The sequence below is a fragment of the Octopus sinensis genome, linkage group LG9 (assembly GCF_006345805.1).
Source record: "Octopus sinensis linkage group LG9, ASM634580v1, whole genome shotgun sequence".
NCBI classification, from domain to species: Eukaryota; Metazoa; Mollusca; class Cephalopoda; order Octopoda; family Octopodidae; genus Octopus; species Octopus sinensis.
Window position 1 is genome coordinate 25,812,860 of NC_043005.1, and position 20,095 is coordinate 25,832,954.

At 33.3% G+C, this 20,095-nt stretch overlaps 1 protein-coding gene across 1 annotated transcript in view; it reads right to left on the bottom strand.

Moving 5' to 3' along the window:
- Positions 1-20,095, bottom strand: part of LOC115215730 (sarcoplasmic calcium-binding proteins I, III, and IV-like) — a 77,051-nt gene that overhangs the window by 39,084 nt on the left and 17,872 nt on the right. The gene's annotated exons all lie outside the window — the stretch shown is intronic.

Here is a 20,095-nt window from a genome sequence, read left to right on the forward strand (position 1 = left end):
TGTTATTTGTGACACTTTTACACACACCCACTTACGCACAGACGCGCATACACACGCAAGCACGCATACATATGCACTTACACACACATTCACATATACAAATATATACACACACACACACACATATATATATATATGCATGTGTCGTATATCTAACTATATATATATATATATATGTACACAACCATACAAACCCCTTTATATATATATATATATATATATATATATATATATATATATATATATATATATATATATATGCACATGTCGTATATCTAACGTTATATATATATATATAAATCATACAAACTCCTTTATATATATATATATATATATGTGTGTGTGTGTGTGTGTGTGTGTGTGTAAGACTATTTTCCTTTACGCTTTAGGTTTATATAAAACTACGATTACTATTATGTACAGGAATGTACAAACGGCGCGGTAGGAAAAAAACACTCGCACCGAAAGCATATAGAAAATTTGTTTACATAGAAACAAAAGCGAACTATTATAGTTCTGAATTTGACAGGAACACGGAGGCTGGTTTGCTTGTGTAAAGGTAACACACTTAGTGGGGTTAACAAAGTGATGTGGAGTCTACTCCTACGCGGATAGGAAACCCTGTTTTGTTTCTGTTGAGGTTCTTATATATCCCTTTATTAGAATATTTCCCTTAGTCATTGCACAGTGATTGCTTTAAGCTTATATATAAATACCATTATTTGAACGACGCCGTATAAAACAAAAACCATTCGCACTGAATTTTTGCTAAAAATTTATTCAATGGAAATTTCAGATGAACAGACCCTACCCTATAAAATAGCTTTTCAGACCTTTGGATTGTCTTTTAGGGACGTCAGAAAGGAAATAAATTATAAATTTGATGAAGTAACAACTATTGTAGCTATAGACTATCACATAGCAGTTCAAGTCATTCCAGAACGGAACAAATGACGAACACATCCGAAGAACTAGGATGAAATCATTACGATTCCAAAGACATGTTAACACTGGGAATATATATGACAGTTTAATGTGGCAAGTTAGCAGAATCGTTAGCACATCGGACAAAGTACTTTACGATCTGAGTTTAAATGTCGCCGAGCTCGACCTTAATTTTTCATCATTTCGGAGTCGATGAAATAAGCACCAGCTGAGCACTAGAATCTATGTAATCGATTTACACCCTCCACTACACTTGCTGGCCTTGTGCCAGAATTTGAAACCAATATACGCGAAAGTTTACGTAATATTCAGCTTACGATGAAAGTAGACAATGTTTGCTTTAGAAGCTTTGAGATGTATTGAAAGATCCAGCAGTAATTTATTCTCAGACGCATGATAATGCTCATAAAATAGCATGAACAGAATAAACAGAAAAAAATCTTTAGCGGTTAGCCGTGAAACTCGAATTCATGTCCCTGTGATTACGCATCAAGTGCTTTACCTTTAAGCTAAGCTGTCCAGTAACGAATTGTTTTGCAATTATCGGATTTATAACTTTATAAGACGATAACGTTAAATTCAATTTACATCTTTACACACACCAACATTGAACTGCTATTTTCTGCAGGTTTGAAACTTGCAGGAGTTGCCGATGAGAAGGAAGAGATGTCAATAGAAAACGTTAGCTAATTTAGGGTATCTGCAATTAAATAAAAAATATACAAGTTTCCCGACATTCAACTTCACTTTCACAATCATGAATAACTCAGTTAGAAAAAAAATATTGGTCCCAAGCCATAAGGCTGTCATCTGATCAATGAATAAATCATTCAAGATCTGTAGAGATCTGTAATGGTATAAATGGTTGTAGATGTCGTTTTACATCACCAATGTCCTGTAAGCCACTTCACTAAGTCCTCAATAATTGGCACTACATCACAGATTCATCAGAGATTCACATTGAAGAAATAATCCCAATCATTCTTCTTAAAGAGTTAGATGCTTCACGATTGTGTAACGGAACAGAACTGGTTGTCAAGCAGGCCATTTGCTGTTTAATTGAAATGGGATCGAAAAGTTGTGTTGCTGAAGAGCGCGTATGTTTCACAATAATTAGACTCATTCTCGGTGACAGAACTCTCTGTACGAAATTCAAAATACTTAATATAGTAGACTTGAATAATCTGTTTATTCATAGAACGCCATAGGCCTCTCTCACAGACCAGGAATTGATTGTATCTTTTGTGATCTGCGATGGCTGAATTTACTTACTTTTAACCTAGAGTAACGATGACAACAGCGAGTTCGTGAGAACTGAAGCGTAAGTGGCTTTACGATTTTCATAAAATTCAACTTTATGTCTAACGTCAGGCAAGGATTTGAAAATAGTCAAATAAATTTAAATATCGGAAACAGCGTTCTAATTGAAACACTTTTGCAGACTGAATACATCATTTGCTTTACATTTCTTACATGTCCACTCACATGTAGATACTCATGCTCGTACAGAAATGCACTCCATGTTATATATATATTCATGTATATATCTGTATTACATTTCTATATTATATTTCATTGCATATTTCCATGATTATTTATATTCAATGTACACATTCTAAGATTTTTTGTGTGTAATTTCATGATTCTACGCCATTTTCATTATGTGTTCACATGCTTGGCGTCATATATTATGTTCATCTTTAACTTATTTCATAATCTTTCCCCTCCTCATATACATATACACTCGTCCACTCACATTAATAAATACATATATACATACATGCATATATATATAGTCACACACACGCAGAAATACACACACATACACACGCAGAAATACACACACACACACACACATATACATATATATATATACGACGGCTTCTCTTAGTTTCCGTCAACAAAATCCAGTCACAAGACTTTAGTCTGCGCATGGTTAAAAAACGAAAAGACTTGCGCATACAGTGGAGGTGAACCCGGAACAATGTCTGAAGGAAACTTATTACCATACACCCAAACCTGCGACTACTTAACATATATGTATGTATATATATGTGCACACATACACACATACATATATATATATATATATATATATATGTGCATAATATATTCGTTAATTATAACCGAATACACATAAAACATTAAATCGATTACCAAACATACAGTTTTCCGAACTGAAACAAAAAGACACTACAATCAGCAACGTTTGTAAGGAAGGAACTCTTGGTTAAAGATAAGAAATAGGAGCTTTTAGTACAGAACTCTTTAACGATGCGAGTCAAATATAAATATATAATAAAAACGAGAAATAACGCCGTTATAAATAACAGGAAGCTACGATATTTAGTAACGAGTTCAATTATTATAACAGTAAGAATAAACTATTTTTTGACAACGAGAGAAGAGGACAGAACGGCGAAGATAGTTTATTGAGCTGGAAAATCTAAGATAACTACTTGTTTGTAATGATGAAAAGAAACGGAAAGATAATATAAAGAAGGAATATAACGCAAATAGCTATACTACAAAACATATGTATAATGTGTCTTTATAGGTTTTCCACTACAATCCGGTGTGCATAATTATCAGTATTGGTTGAATGTACTGGGTTTACTTTAGTGTATTCTTAAAATTCTATACACACATATACATATGCGCTTAGTGTCTCTCTCACACACACAAAGGCACACATATGCATGTATGCTTGCACATAATATATAAGAGAGATAAAGAAAAACATATAGAGACAGATAGATAAATAGATAGGTAGATAGATATGTAAGTAGGTAGACAGACAGACAGATAGAGAGATAGACAGATAGTTAGATAGACAAACAGAAAGGTAAGTAGATAGATAGATAGATAGATAGATAGATAGATAGATAGGTAGGTATGTAGGTAGGTAGATAGGTAGGTAGGTAGGTAGGTAGGTAGGTAGACAGACAGACAGACAGATAGATAGATAGATAGATAGATAGATAGATAGATAGATAGATAGATAGACAGATAGACAGATAGACAGATAGATAGATAGATAGATAGATAGATAGATAGATAGATAGATAGATAGATAGATAGATAGATAGATAGATAGATAGATAGATAGATAGATTTTAAACATCTTGATTTCTATATAGGCCTCCTTTTTCCAGCAGAATTTATTCTTTTGATATATGCTATAAACAGACTTATAATAGTCATTAGCCACCGCAGCGAGGTTACCTTTTATATTAAGACCAAAATGAGATTTACTTGAAGACATTTTGATCCGAAAGACAGATAATAATTCATAGCGCATTTTTCTATTCAATATAATTTTATCTTTATCAGCATCGGTAATATTATTCAAAGATCCAAGGGGCCGAAATACCAGAGTGGATGTTATCAACTAGCCCTTAAAACTGTTGAATGTGTAACTAAATCAGAAACTATTATTCATAAAGCTAGCAAAATTCAGGACATTAATAAACTTACGATGGGTTACAACATTTCATAGTGTCAATTTGTAAATATTTAGACATCGATGTGTTAGAAAGTGGTTGAAGCCTGTTTATAGCAACCTGTACATTGTTCCAAAAGAGTGAGTGACAAAGGAGAAACCACTTTTAATCGTAGATAAGATCTTGTCTAAAATATGTTTACTAATTATAACTATTAGGTATTTGGTAAGGGTTAATAATGTAATAGAACGGCCATTATAGACATTTGACTATTAAATTTGAGAGCGAATTCTGCGTATTTAGAGTTAGTAGGCTCTCTTCTATGATTTATTTCCAAATTCGAAGTAATCAGACGATACGTTTATCTCTTAAGTATTTGGTTTTGTTTGAATGAATTTTCTGAGAATAACTAATTTCCTTCATTTTAGGTTAAGTTCACATAGGAAACGGCTGTTGTATTTTGTTAGTGTTTTATTTGTTAAGTGTTTCAAAAGATCATCTCCAAAACGTCGCAGTAATTGTCTATTGATCGACACTCGTTAGACCTCCAAACCATTTCAAATTTTACAAGAAAGGAATTAGTTATTTCCTTTCACTGTTATTTATAACAACTTTATAGCTTTATGATTTCAGGCATTAAACTCCCCCTTTCACGTTTGAATATCTCCAACTAAGACATATTATTTTCTCATATAAAAGGTTACTTGTCTATCCTCCCCTTCTTGTCATTAATGTATATTCTTCGTGGTGTTTTTGTGCATTTCTGTTATCGATCTGTTGGTTTAATAATTCCCGTTACAATTCTGAATACAGACACGTACACACACAACTTGCTTATAAATATATTGCCAGGAATGTAACTGAACCCTTTTCTACATCGAAACTATAAAGATGTCTAATTGGCAGGTAAGCTCTAAATTATGAAGACGCCATTCATAATGAGGCCGAATTAATTATGCACGAGCTGCAAATAAATCGGATTGTTCTGTCTCCAGCATGCAAAATCAATCGAACATATTTGCCTGATTTCGTAAATTATCTTATTCTTTTACCTGTTTCAGTCATTTGACTGTGGCCATGCTGAGCACTGCCTTTAGTCGAGCAAATTGCCCCCAGGACTTACTATTTGTAAGACCAGTACTTATTGTATCGGTGGCTTTTGCCGAACTGCTAATATACAGAGACATAAAGACACCAGCATCGGTTGTCAAGCGATGTTGGTGGGACAAACACACACACACAGACATAAACATATACACACACATAAACATATACACACACATAATACATACGTATATATATATATTTTTTATTCTTTTATTTATTTCATTCATTTGACTGCGGCCATACCGGAGCACCGCTTTTAGTCGAAAGGAATCGACCTCAGGACTTATTAATTGTAAGACTAGTACTTATTCTATCGGTCTCTTTGGCCGAACCGCTAAGTTACGGGAACGTAAACACACCATCATCGGTTGTCAAGCGATGCTGGGAGGACAAACACAGACATACAAACATATATATACATTTATACGACGGGTTTCTTTCGGTTTCCGTCGACCAAATCAACTCACAAGGCTTTGCCCGGTCCGAGGCTATCGTAAAAGACACTTTCCCAAGGTTCCACGAAGTGGGACTGAACCAGGAACTATGTGGTTCGTAAGCAAGCTACTTACGGCACAGTCACTCCAGCGCTGCTAACAATAGCTGTCTCAGTTTTATTTGAACCTTAAGTTTTGAGAAAATTTTCAATTCAGTGAAAATGAAGCATAGAGCACATTAAACTATTTACATTCATACCACTGGTCCTTTTGATTTATTTCACTTCTAATAGTTTGATTTTAATTAAGCAAATAACGCCTAACAACATGGTACGAAGCATTTTTCTGATGCAGCAATAGCCGGAATTGTCCACCAAACGTTATAGGACAGGGCTAAGACGACGGGATGGCAGAACCGTTAGCACGATGGGCAAAATGATTACAGACATTTCGGCCGTCTTTACGTTCTGAGTTCAAATTCCGCCCTGGGCGATTTTGCTTTTTATCCTTTCAGGGTCGATAAAGTAAGTACCAGTTGAGTACCTAATTATATATAATCGACTTAGTCCCTTCCCTGAAATTAGTGGCATTGTGCCAAAATTTGAAATCAATAAGGAGCTAAACTAAACTGACGAAGTGGATACAGAAGGTGACTCATGACGCCGAGTCCTCATCTCGCCTGTTATTTCATATCACGTTGTCCCTTCTATGGCATGGTAATCCATTCAACAATTTTTTCTTCTTCTTACAATAATCTCCAAACATTCATGAGTGGCGCTAGAAAAACTACCATTATACTTAGTTTTCTGTTTCTAAGGGAGGAAATGTCAATAAACCGAGAATTTGTTTTGTACAACATTCAGTACATCCACTAATTATCTCTCTCTCTCTCTCTTCGACTCTCTCTCATTATATATATATAATTATATATATATGTGTGTGTGTGTGTGTGTGTGTGTGGTGTGTGTGTGTGTGTGTGTGTGTGTGTGTGTGTGAGTGTGTGTGTGTGTGTGTGTGTGTGTATATATATGTATATATATGTATAATTATATATATATATATATATATATATATATATATATATATATATATATATATATATATAACAATTTCATTTTGGATGTAGGAAAGATATACAAATGCAGATGCTATTCATTAAATTGAATTCATATTTAAAAGTGCTCCGATTTTTCCTCTGTTATAATGTTTCATTGTAGTTAATTATTTAACTTCGTTTTTTTTTTCATAATATACAATAGTTTTTCAATGCAATTTTTATCGTTATAATACATAATACATAATGCTTTATGTTTTTTAATTATTATACTTCGTATTTTCAGTTAATCTTTCTATTCAAGTTAATAAAAAACATATATATATTGAGGACTCCAGAATATTGTTAAAGATATTGCTTTTCTGATTGCATAAATTGTTTTCCACCAAATATATTATTTATATAATAGTAGAATCCCTAGAATTACATATTCCAGTCGATATATTTCATAACTTTATTTATTTACCAATCGATCAATACATCTTCCCTGTTTATACGTATATCTATATTTGTACATATATAGATATATATATATATATATATATATATATATATATATATATATATATATATATATATATATATATATATATATATATATAAGTAGTTGAATTCCTTCGAAATTAGAAATATGCAGCCTTCGAAACATATGTCGAGAATAAAGGAATTTTGTTAATTCGTCGTTCAACTCCATTCTTTCATTTATATATATATATATATATATGGGTAATAGGTATTTGGAAACTAGATTGATCTGAGGCGTATATTAAAAATGAGGTAGCTACGAAACTCTGTCGTGGGAGGGACAATCTAACTATTTAATAAGAGACAAACGTGTTAAATTTAATTCAATACATATTTTATGAGTTATCAAATATTTCGTCGCACTGCTGCAACCTTCTCAGTTAAATAATGTCATACATATATGCCTTCACACTTTTTTTATTCATTAACCAACCTTCTAGAAGGATGGAGCTGGTTTATATCAAAAAGAAAAACACGTCATTGGCACACGGTTAAGTATAATTGCAACACATTGAATTTCAACAAATTCTTCGTTCTCTTACAGCCTAGTTCAGTAAAGATTTGGTCAGCCAGTTTCTTTCTTTGCATAAAAATCATAGGTTTTTCCAGATCTGTGCTTAGACACTTCTTTACACAACCAAGAGCAGTAATTGTTCTTGGCGAAAATAGGAATGTATATTCAGGGTAGATGAGCTGTAAGTTTCGAAGTAGATATAAGAGAAATTTTCTACGTCCCTTATTTTGGAAGAGTTGTTTGTTTGAGCGTGGGTGTGTATATGAAGGTGCGAAATTACGTTTGACCTTTTGTTCGATAACTGATGAAAGTTTTGTTGACCTTCTGTGTTTGTTTTCCGTTTGAATGTGCGTTTATTATATGTTTTTTTGTTTTGTGGAGGCACAATGGCCCAGTATTTAGGGCAGCGGACACGCGGTCATAGGATCGCAATTTCGATTCCCAGGTCGGGCGTTGTAGGCTCCGGCAGCGGGTGGTGGCGAACCCTGCTGTACTCTTCTATCACAACTCGTTCTTCCTGTTTCTGTTGTACCTGTAATTCACAAGGCCCAGCCTTGTCACACTCTGTGTCACGCCGAATCTCCCCCGAGAACTAAGTTATGGCTACACATGTCTGTGGAGTACTCAGCCACTTGCACGTTAATTTCATGAGCAAGTTGTTGTGTTGATCAGATCAACTGGAACCCTTCTCGTCATAACCGACGGGGTGTCGTAATAATATGCTCTTTAACTCAGCATTTAAAGGAATGCCATATACCCTTATGTTTTTTTAGAGTAAGTGTTATATATACCGTATTTTAACGGGTATAAAGAAGCCCCTAATTTGGGGGTGCTTAAAATTTGGAAGAAAGTTTTGTAAAGGATTATAATATTATCCATGAATAAGAAACTTGCCTATTTTTAACCAAATTTTTGACAAGGAAAACAGATTTTCTTATACACGTTAAAATACAGTATATACATATACACACAGACACACACACACACACACACACACACACACACACACATATATATATATATATATATATATATATATATATATATATATATATAGCTTTCACTAAAGTAACAGAGGGTGCTAGTTAGCACCCTCATTACTAGAAATAAGAGTCAAAACACCACTTAGCTCTCAGCTGGTTAAGTGATGTGTTGACTCTCATTTGTAGCAGTGCTGGTGCTCAGTAGCCTCCTCCATCACTATACTGATGACTATATTTGTTGCCTTTCGGTTGGTTGTAAACTGCAAATACCTACCTTAATAATTTGTGTATGTATGTATGCGTATACATATATATATATATATATATATATATAGAGAGAGAGAGAGAGAGAGAGAGATAGATAGATAGATAGATAGATAGATAGATAGATAGATAGATAGATAGATAGATAGATAGATAGATAGATAGATAGATAGATAGATAGATAGATAGACTGATAAATAGATAGATAGATTAGTAGATACATAGATAGAGAGATAGAGATATGTGTGTGCATGTACATATATATAGATATGTATATATATGCCTCCTTTATATATCTAATTCTCTGTCTTCATATTTGTTTATTTTTCGATTAATAATTACTGAATTTCCAGTACTCCCAAAATTTCTCGTTTCCTGAATAAGGAATTTTGCAAACGTTAAGAATACAAATGATAAAAAAACAAACAAAGAAAAATCATCTAAAACAACTCTCTTCATAACTCCAAACTTGAGACTGACATATTAATTTCAATAAAACATCTCGACATTTATATAACCTCTGCATAAAAATATTAGTATAAATTAGGAAAGAATTCATATGTACTCCATTTTGGAACCGAAGCAATAACTATTTTCAGAACGGACACAAAATAGACAGGACATATTGATAGTGTACAATTACGAGGAACGAATAAATGAAATACTGGCTGCATTTGAATACCTGAATAAGTCCATTGTGTAAAACGAAAAGGACGCAACTAATAAAACGTAAAGCATTCAACATGTCAACATTGTTTAAAAATCGAGAGGATATTGAAAATAAATCACAAGTGCAGCGGCACAGCATAGTTTCTATATTTAGGTTTTGTGAAAACCTTAAAAGATCTCGGGAATAAATGTTATGGGTATTAATTTGTTTTACAGTATTGTGCTGTTATCCAAAGGGAACCGAATGAAGAAAGCACAGGAAAATATACGGATCTTCGTCGTGTAAACTCCCGAAAGGAAATAACAAAATGAATGTTAGAAATGTATGTATGCATGTATATATACATGTGTGTGTGTGTGTGTGTGTACATTATATATATATATGTATGTGTATATGCTTCTTTGCATGTATATATATATATATATATATATACACACACACATATATATATATACGTACATATATACATACATACATACACACATACATACAAACACACATATATATATGTACACATAAATATATACATACATATATATATACATACATATATATATACACATATATATATACATACATATATACATACACACACACATACACACATATATGCATGTATGCCCGTTTGTATATGTGCAGATATGTATATGGATATGTGTGTGTGTGCGCGTGTATTTCGATCCAGCTTCTATAAAACGCTTTTCTGGGAATTTATCAAACTTTGTCATCACCATCATTATCATGATTATCATTATCTTCAGTGCCAGTATCAGACTCAGCTCATCATAGCCTCCGCCATTTTATCCAGTAGTGTTGTTACCATCAACCATTACGCCGCCATTATTTTTTCATAAAAATTACCACTGCATCCATTATTATCTCGTTATCACTTTCCTCATCTTCAACATAAACATTCCTGCCGTCAGAATATCTATGTCTTCCGCCTCCTACTCCAAACCATCTTCATTATCATGGATGTCGACGTCCTCATCACCCACATCTTCTTTCTCCGACTTATTAAGATCATCGCTATTGTTATGATCTTCGTCTTCATTGTCGACAACTTCCGCTTCGTCCGTCGTCGACGTCATCATCAACATCACCATCACCATCACCATCATCCTCTTCTACAACATTGTCATCATCGTAATCCATACCATTGTCGTATTATCGTTGCATCATCTTCGACGTCGTCGTCTCCGTCGTCCTCGTCCTCATTATCATCATCACCATCAACATCAACAACAACAACAACATCAACAACATTGTCATAAAGAAAAAAAAATCATCTTATTGCAGGAAGACAAATCTGCAGTCATAATTTCATATGAATTCTCTTTCATTTAGTGATGGAAGAAAGAATATAAACAAAATTTGCAAAGTTTATACCTTTCCACAAGTATACAAGAACACAAAAAATACTTTTTCTTAGTGTTCATTGCTTAATTTTAATTTCTTCACAGTAAACTAGAAAAAAAAGTTCCCCCTGGAGTGGTCTCTAGTCTACACAAATACAAACTTCCCTGTGAAAGTCTGACAGAAAGTCTGACAGATAGCCAAGTACACAATAGCTCTTTTGTCTATATAGCGGTCAATAACACAGTAATTTCCCTTTGTATACGGTCATTTTTCATAGCACTTTTCCGATGGCCGGATAACTGAAGACATGGTGGCGTGGATTTCCACCGCAGCATCCGAAACTCAGAGTTTTATCTTGGCTACCGAATAATTGTCACATATTACATTTACAGATATATATACTATATATATATACATATATATGTACATATATATATATATATATATATATATATATATATATATATATACATATATACATACATATATATATATATATATATATATATATATATATATAAAAAAATTTAGCAATTGGCATGTATATACAATGCCTCCTGGCATGTATGTATAATGCCCTCTATATATATATATATATATATATATATATATATATATATATATATATATATATATATATATATATATATATATACACATATATATACACATACACACACACACACAGATATATATATATATATATATACATATACACACACATTTGCATACACATATGTGTATGCGTGTGCCTATATACAGACACATTTTATATTCCTATGCGATAGCCTGATGTCTACCTTTGGGGGACAACATACTTGATCGTCACGACAAATGTATGTGTATATGTTTACATGTGTTTCCTTGTATCCTAGTTTGTACGTGCGCTTTACACGAATACATAAGTGTGTGTGTGTGAAGAAGAACGCTTTTTATTCATATCACGCAAAAAAATCCGTTCATATTTTATTTTATGTTTGATGAATAAATAAAAATAAACTATAACCATAATGATATCTTTATGTCTATGTGTTATCATGTCCGAAAGAACTTAACATCGTTTTAGAATTTAATATTCAGAGCAACGCATTGTATGAGAATTTTCGGAATTAAATTTAATATATTATGATTTTAGAAAAACAATAACGTTTTTCATATATATTTACATTGTATCTCATTTATTCTTTAACTCACACATTTATCAAACATTACTTTAATGCAACGCATGGCCGCACCAACATTTCGATTTTCATAATTTTCTCTATTATAAATGTTTTTAAATAAGATTTCCTGTAGTATTACGCATATACACGTATACACTTATATATGATTGCGCGTGTGTATGTGTCTCTCTCTATCTCTATTTCTGTATATCTATCTATCTATATGTATATGTATATGTATATATATATATATGCACGTAAACACATGCATACATACATTTATATAATTATACACATACATAGATATATACATACATATATATATATGTGTGTGTGTATATTAATAATTATTAACAATAATATGACAGCAAAAGAACGAATGAGACCTCCATATGATGTAAAATAGAGGAATTTATATATAAATATAATATGTGACAATTCGTTGGTTGCCGTAAAAAAAGCTCAGTGTTTCGGGTACACGCATACACACATACACATATGCGGATATACAAAACGTAGTTTAGACGCGCATGCATATGCATACGCGGAAAAGGTTACATACAAATAAAAACGCATGCCCCCCCCCCCCAAATGATAAACCGTAAAGCATTCACCATCACTGCAAAACTTGAATATACAATTTAGTTATGTATATGCACAAATACACCCTCCTGTCTGTCAAACACATCTACACCTGCAGACATATAAACGTATATACATACATATATGTGTATACGAAGGAAGGAGACATGTACAACAGGTAGAGTTTTGCACTCGTATATATGCAATCATTTGTACACAATTTGTACTACACTAGTATAAGTTACACAATTATAAAGGGTGAAAGATAATATGCAGAAAAGGCAAATAAATAAAATATATATAAATATATAAGAGATGTTAAGACATGTGAAATGCTTATACGTGGACATAATATTTTGAACATAGGAACAACGTGAAGTGAACCAGTACACAACGCGTCGTCATGGTAACAAGCTGCTAATGCCACGCTGTCTGTTGATTGGCTAAAATTACCCAAATTCCCCAACTTTAATTCCAAATAACATCAGATTCTTTAATTTATGAGATAAAGTAATTGGTTGATCATAACCAAAATTCAGAGTTGCATCGATATGCCAAAATTCAAAGCAATCTGAGCGAAATTTGTCAACATCGCCATTATTCGCTCTCTTTGGTTATTTGCTACTGTGAGGTTTTTCTTGCCATTTATCAGTCAGAATATCTAATGCAGCAGTTTTGACACGGATTTTCATGCGCTTAGCTTTTTCTGCGCTTGTTTCTAATATGTTTAATTCCGAAATTTGTTGTATTTGGTATTCACTTAGATATTCCTTTGCCTGTTTTGTTACTGAGTATGATGCTTTCTTGTTTTCATGCTTTGAGACAAGTTTTGCCATCCAGCCCTCAGAGTTTTTCAGGTAGGTGTCTAGGCCAATTGTAGCAATCATCATTGTTAATACCACTTGTAAAAGTCCACGGCCTCCCTCTTTTCTTGGTAGATAAAGTCTTTCTATATCTGTTAGGGTGGTGCATTCTGCGATGTAAGATTTTAGTTTCAAAATTTTACTCCTTAAATACCTCTTAACAGCCCTAAATATTTCAGTGATAATTTAGTAAGGGATATATATGTTATCTTTTATCTTTTAGTTGTTTCAATCATTAGACTGTCTCTATGCTGGAGCATTGTCTTGAAAAATGTTGAGTTGTATCAATTAACCCCAATACTCATTTTGTTGTGTAAGCTAAGTATTCATTCTGTTTGCTTTTGGGGTTTTTTCTGCCAATTACAGGGACATACACACACCAGCGTCTCTTGTCAAACCATTAGGGAACAAACACAAACACACACAAATACACATTGGGCTTCTTCCAGTTTCTATCAACCAAATCCAGTCACAGGTTTTCGTCCACCCAAGGCTATCGAAGAAGACTCTTGTCTAAACACAGAAGCATGAAGTTGGGAAATAAACTTCTAATCACACAGCCATACCAAACCTCATATGGAATCTGACTGCATTCTTCCCAGTATATCATTTGCTTCAAAGGTATGAAAAGTGAAGCTTAGCCATTAAAATTCAAACTTAGAACAATGGAAAAGTGTGCTATAGATTGTGCCAAATTCATTGACTTAGTGTGAATAATATTAAATTAGGGCTACCATAACTAACAGAGGTGAGAATAAAAAGAAAATTTTTGTGTAATCCTTGTGTGTTATTAATATTATGAGAATGATAACGTATTCCCATTAATATAATTTTAACTGTTACTAATATTCGTTTAAAATTTTAGCACAAAGCCATTAATTCTAAGTGAGAGAGTTAGTAGATTTCATTGATGAATTATCATTCAAATATGTCATGTATGCGTGTGTCAGTGGGTGGTATTTCTTATACAAAAAGGGAATTTCAAATTGGGACAATTGATTATACTGTTTATCTGCCACTTCATGATTCTTCCTATTTTAAGACGATGTAGTGTGATTAAGGAATTTGGCTGTTATGTCACGTAGCGCAAGCGTATTTTTAATAAAGATTCCTATTTATATTTGTCATGCACTTGGAATAAAGATATATCTCGTATTGTTTTATATAAACAGTCCAGCCTAGGAGACAGTACTCATCAGTCGGTGCAACATTGAGAAAATAATTGTTTTAAGCTATCAAGAAAATATAACATCACATCAGTTTAAATTTAATGTAGTACATTTGATAATATAATATCGTCAGGTCAAAACGAATAACAGTTTATTTGCTTAGCATTGATGTCAGTTGCATTGTGAGATGAAATCGTTATACGTATATCTGTGTGTAGTGTGCGGGTGTGGGTGTCTGTGTGTAAGTATCATACATACACATATAAATATACATACATATATACACATACACATATCGATTCCAGACGATATCAATGCTAAAACTACACATATAAAACATATATATATATATATATATATATATATATATATATATATATATATATATATATATATATATATATAGGGAATGAGAGAGTCAGAAGACAGACAGATAGCTAGATAGATAAATAAATAGATAGATGGATAGTTATATAGATAGATACACGATACATAAATAGATACATAAACACACAGACACACACACGCACTCGAACACATGCAGTGAAATAAACACCTAAAAGTACATAGAGAAAGCCTACAGAGCATGACAGCTAGGTATTTAGGAATATGGACAATGCGCTGTGTAAATATATTTAGCAAAAGCACTAAACCTATATAAGTACATACGTAAACATATGTATGTATATATATATATATATATATATCTTTATATATATATATATATATATATATATATATATATATATATATATTGTTTTATTCTTTTATTTGTTTCAGTCAAATCGCCCCCAAGACTTACACTTTGTAAGCCTAATACTTATTCTATTGATATCTTTTGCCGAACCACCAATGTTATGGGGACGTAACCTCACAAGCATGGGTTGTCAAGCGATGTATGGGCGAAGCAAACACAGTTACACAAACACACACATACACCCACTCCCACATACACACACACACACACACATATATATATATATATATAGGACGTGCTTCTTTCAGTTTTCGTTTGCCAAATCCACTCACAAGTCTTTGCTCGGCCCTAGGCTGCAGTAGAAATCACTTGCTCAAGGTGCCACGTAGTAGGACTGAACCCGGAAGCATGTGGTTGGTAAGCAAGTTACTTACCACACAGCCACTCCTGCACCTACATATATATATATATATACATATATATATATATATATATATATATATATATATATATATATATATATATATGTATGTATGTATGTATGTGTGTATTTATGTATGTATGCATATATATATCATATATATATATATATATTTGTAAATCTATATATGTGTTTGTGTTTATTTATGCATCTATGTATATATATATATATATATATATATATATATGTGTGTGTGTGTGTGTGTGTGTGTGTGTGTGTGTGTGTATGCATGTATTGTCTACATGCGTATGGCTGTTTTTTATTGCGTTATTGATTCGTTCTTTATTACTTAAAATTTCTTTATCGTTTTGTGACAGTTAATACATTCATTGATTAACAGGCATGGCAATTGTTGCTGTTGTTGTAGTAGGTATTGCTTATATCACATTTATTGTTGCTGTTGTTGTTGGTGATGTTTTACTATTGTGTATGAATTGAATGATTTTTGCTGATATTTCCTTTTGGTTTATATTCTCTCTTTCCTCCTCACACTCTTCCTCCGCTATACTTTTCTCGAATAAACAAATAAAACGATAGCAAATTCTGAAAAAAAACACACACACACACAAGGAAAATAATATAGAGAATAAAAACAAACGTAAATCAAGCAAGTCGTAATAAAGTCATTTCAATTGTTAAGTTTGTATACTTGACTCCCGACGAGTCTCAGTCTAAATCGATTTATATATGTGTGTGTATATGCGGTATAAGAGGCTTTGTATACAATAAATAAATGCACGATGTTTATACGCGTGTACAAGTGTATATATATATATATATATATATATATATATATATATATATATATATATATATATATATATATATATATATATCACTCTCTCCCTATATATATATATATATATATATATATATATATACATATGTTTCCTGGCCCAGATTAAGTGCTGGGCACATCACTTTGAGTCAGAAACAAAGGGATAGGCAACGCATTAGAAACACTTCTCACCTGCACCAATGCAAATCTACTGGCCAGGTGATGGCCTCAGTTTTTGGGGATGCAGAAAGTATTATAATTATTGACCGTCTTCAAAATGGCCACTTCATCAACTGAAGGTATTATGCCAATTTGCTGACGCAGTTGCAAAAGGTTATCAAGACCATGAGCCAGCAAACCCATGCACCCTTGATTGTCTGACGTATAAACATCGATATTTACAAACTCAGAAAAAGCGAACTCAAAACATGAAAAGAAGTATATAGTTTTCTTTATTAGAAGCAGTGGTTTCTCGAAATCCTAATGTGCTTTTAGGACTTCGAAAACATAATTATTTGTATTTCCCTTCACACGTTGACTTTGAGTTAATAGAAGGCACCTATTACTTTTGCATTCATCACAGCTCAATATACTTAAAGCAATTGAAACTATTGTGTTCGATGGCTATAGAAATGTCCTTTGGATTGTGCAGGAATTCCAGAAAGCTTCAGATTTGCTGGGGAGGAAACAACTGACCATAGCTTTAAATATGTATGTTCTGAAGTAAGATAAACGTGTTCAAGAGTCGCCTGTGCACCTCATAGGACTGTATGGAAGTGATGTGCATGCAGGGAATTACGGGTGTCATATGTTTGTAGGTTATTGTGATTGGATTCGTCTTATTAATGATGTATATTGCCTCGTTCATCACTGATTCATTCATCACTGATCCGAGATATCTTGGCATGCTCAATCGAGACCACTGTTACGTTTGTCACGGATACGCTTCGGCCATTAATTCAGATTTTGCTTCGACCGCAAAAACGTGTCCCGGCGAAGACCCACATTGCTCAGTTACCCACAACACACTGACTATCGCTTGTGTTTTCTTGAACGTGCTACGAGGCTGCACATTTTGATAGTGTTTGATGCATTCGTACCCATCAACATACCACCAATGAACAGACACAATAGGATGGCGCTTCATCCTAACAATCGACGCAAACGAGTGTATTCTCTAAGAGAAACAGCAAACATAATCAAGACAATACACGACGACGGTAACTTCATTACTCGAGTGCGAGAGCTTGGAGTGAATTAATCCGCCATTTGTCCCACAATCGAAGTATATGGAGACTATTAATTTATCACTGTGTTTGTTTCGGAACCGACCTTCATGATAAACGACGATAGACGTAACCATAAAAGCTATAAAATAATTTTATATCACGTTTGCTATATACTCTATTTGTTAACTTTCCCGATATCATTTTATACCACTATTGTGTCTATACTAGATATTTTTGCATATGAATATTATATGCTCTATCAGCTATAAGTGGTTGTGTTCGTTATTGCAAGCTGCTGTAGATATTGGTGTGGATATAATAGTTACTATGATGAGTTATAATAGCGATTGGTGTTTATAGAAGTTACCGGAGGCAATAAAATTTGTTGGTGTCTACAGTAGATTTTGTTGGCTATAACATTTAATATTATGACGATAGTACTAATTAGACGCAATATTGTTTCTGGTTAAAAGAGTAGAATCCCGATATAATTCAACGTATATTTACAATCCATGCATGTATAGATGTATGCTGTATGTCTTCGTATAATAGCGATGGATACAAACAGCAACAAAAATACGGAAACGTTCTCTCTTGATATTCTGCATCAGGCTTTAGTTACCCCTCGTTACTGTTGCCGTCACAAATGACTGGGATCGTTGGAAACATACCGCCATTGTTGTTCTTGTACATGAATTGTGATATGAAATAATATAGGAAGGAAAAGTTCCAGGAGATTTGATGTTATTCAATGGTTTTAACGCACGTCGACCGAGTGTGCTATTTTCTGTGACCCTTATCTAGCGATAGAAGTCTGGTCAGGTCTTGTTTTTTGTCAGTGAAGTTATTACGTGGAAGGTGTTTATAAGCCACTTAATAAACACACAAAAAGCGTTAGATTCACTTCAACATTTAAATTTAATTTGTGAAAATATTTTCGTCGCTTTGAGACCGTGACATGTTCACTGACAAAATTCCGTGCTCCTGAAGTGAATCTAACGGTTTCTGTGTGTTTCTTAAATGGCTTGTAAATACCTACCACGCTGCAATTGTTTTCGTTCCAGCACATGATCTCAGATCAGATCACTTGCTATGCAAGTACATCTCCGTAACTTTTTATTGTTCGGTTATTTTGCGTGTATTTGCCAGCTTTTCTTCGCATCATTTAGGCCTTTAAAGCCCCTAGTTTTAGCTTTTTCAATACTTTTGTTGTTATATAGGCGCAGGAGTGGCTGTGTAGAAAGTAGCTTGATTACAAACTACCTGGTTCCGGGTTCTGTCACACTGCGTGGCACCTTCCGCAAGTGTTTTCTACTATAGACTCGGGCCGACCAAAGCCTTGTGAGAGGATTTGTTAGACGGAAACTGAAAGAAGCCAGCCGTATATATATATATATATGTGTGTTTGAGTGTGTGTATTTATGTGTGAGTGCGTGTGTGTGCGTGTGTGTGTATGTTTGTGTGTCTGTGTGTGTCCCCCAACATCGCTTGACAACCGATGCTGGTGTGTTTACGTCCCCGTAACTTAGCGATTCGACAGAATAAGTACTAGGCTTTCAAAGAATAAGTCCTGGGGTCGATTTGCTCGACTAAAGGGGGTGCTCCAGCATGGCCGCAGTTAAATGACTGAAACAAATAAAAGAATAAAAGCATAAAAGAATTTCTCTATTCCCATCGTAGCTGTCTTTTTGTTTTTCAATTGATATCTTCCTTCAATACATTTTGTAGCTATTTATGTTAGTTTTCCATTAGTCATTATGAGATATTTTTTATAGTCTTTTATTAAATAATTTATAATAGTTGTCTAGCTTCATAATTCCTACTAAGTATTACTG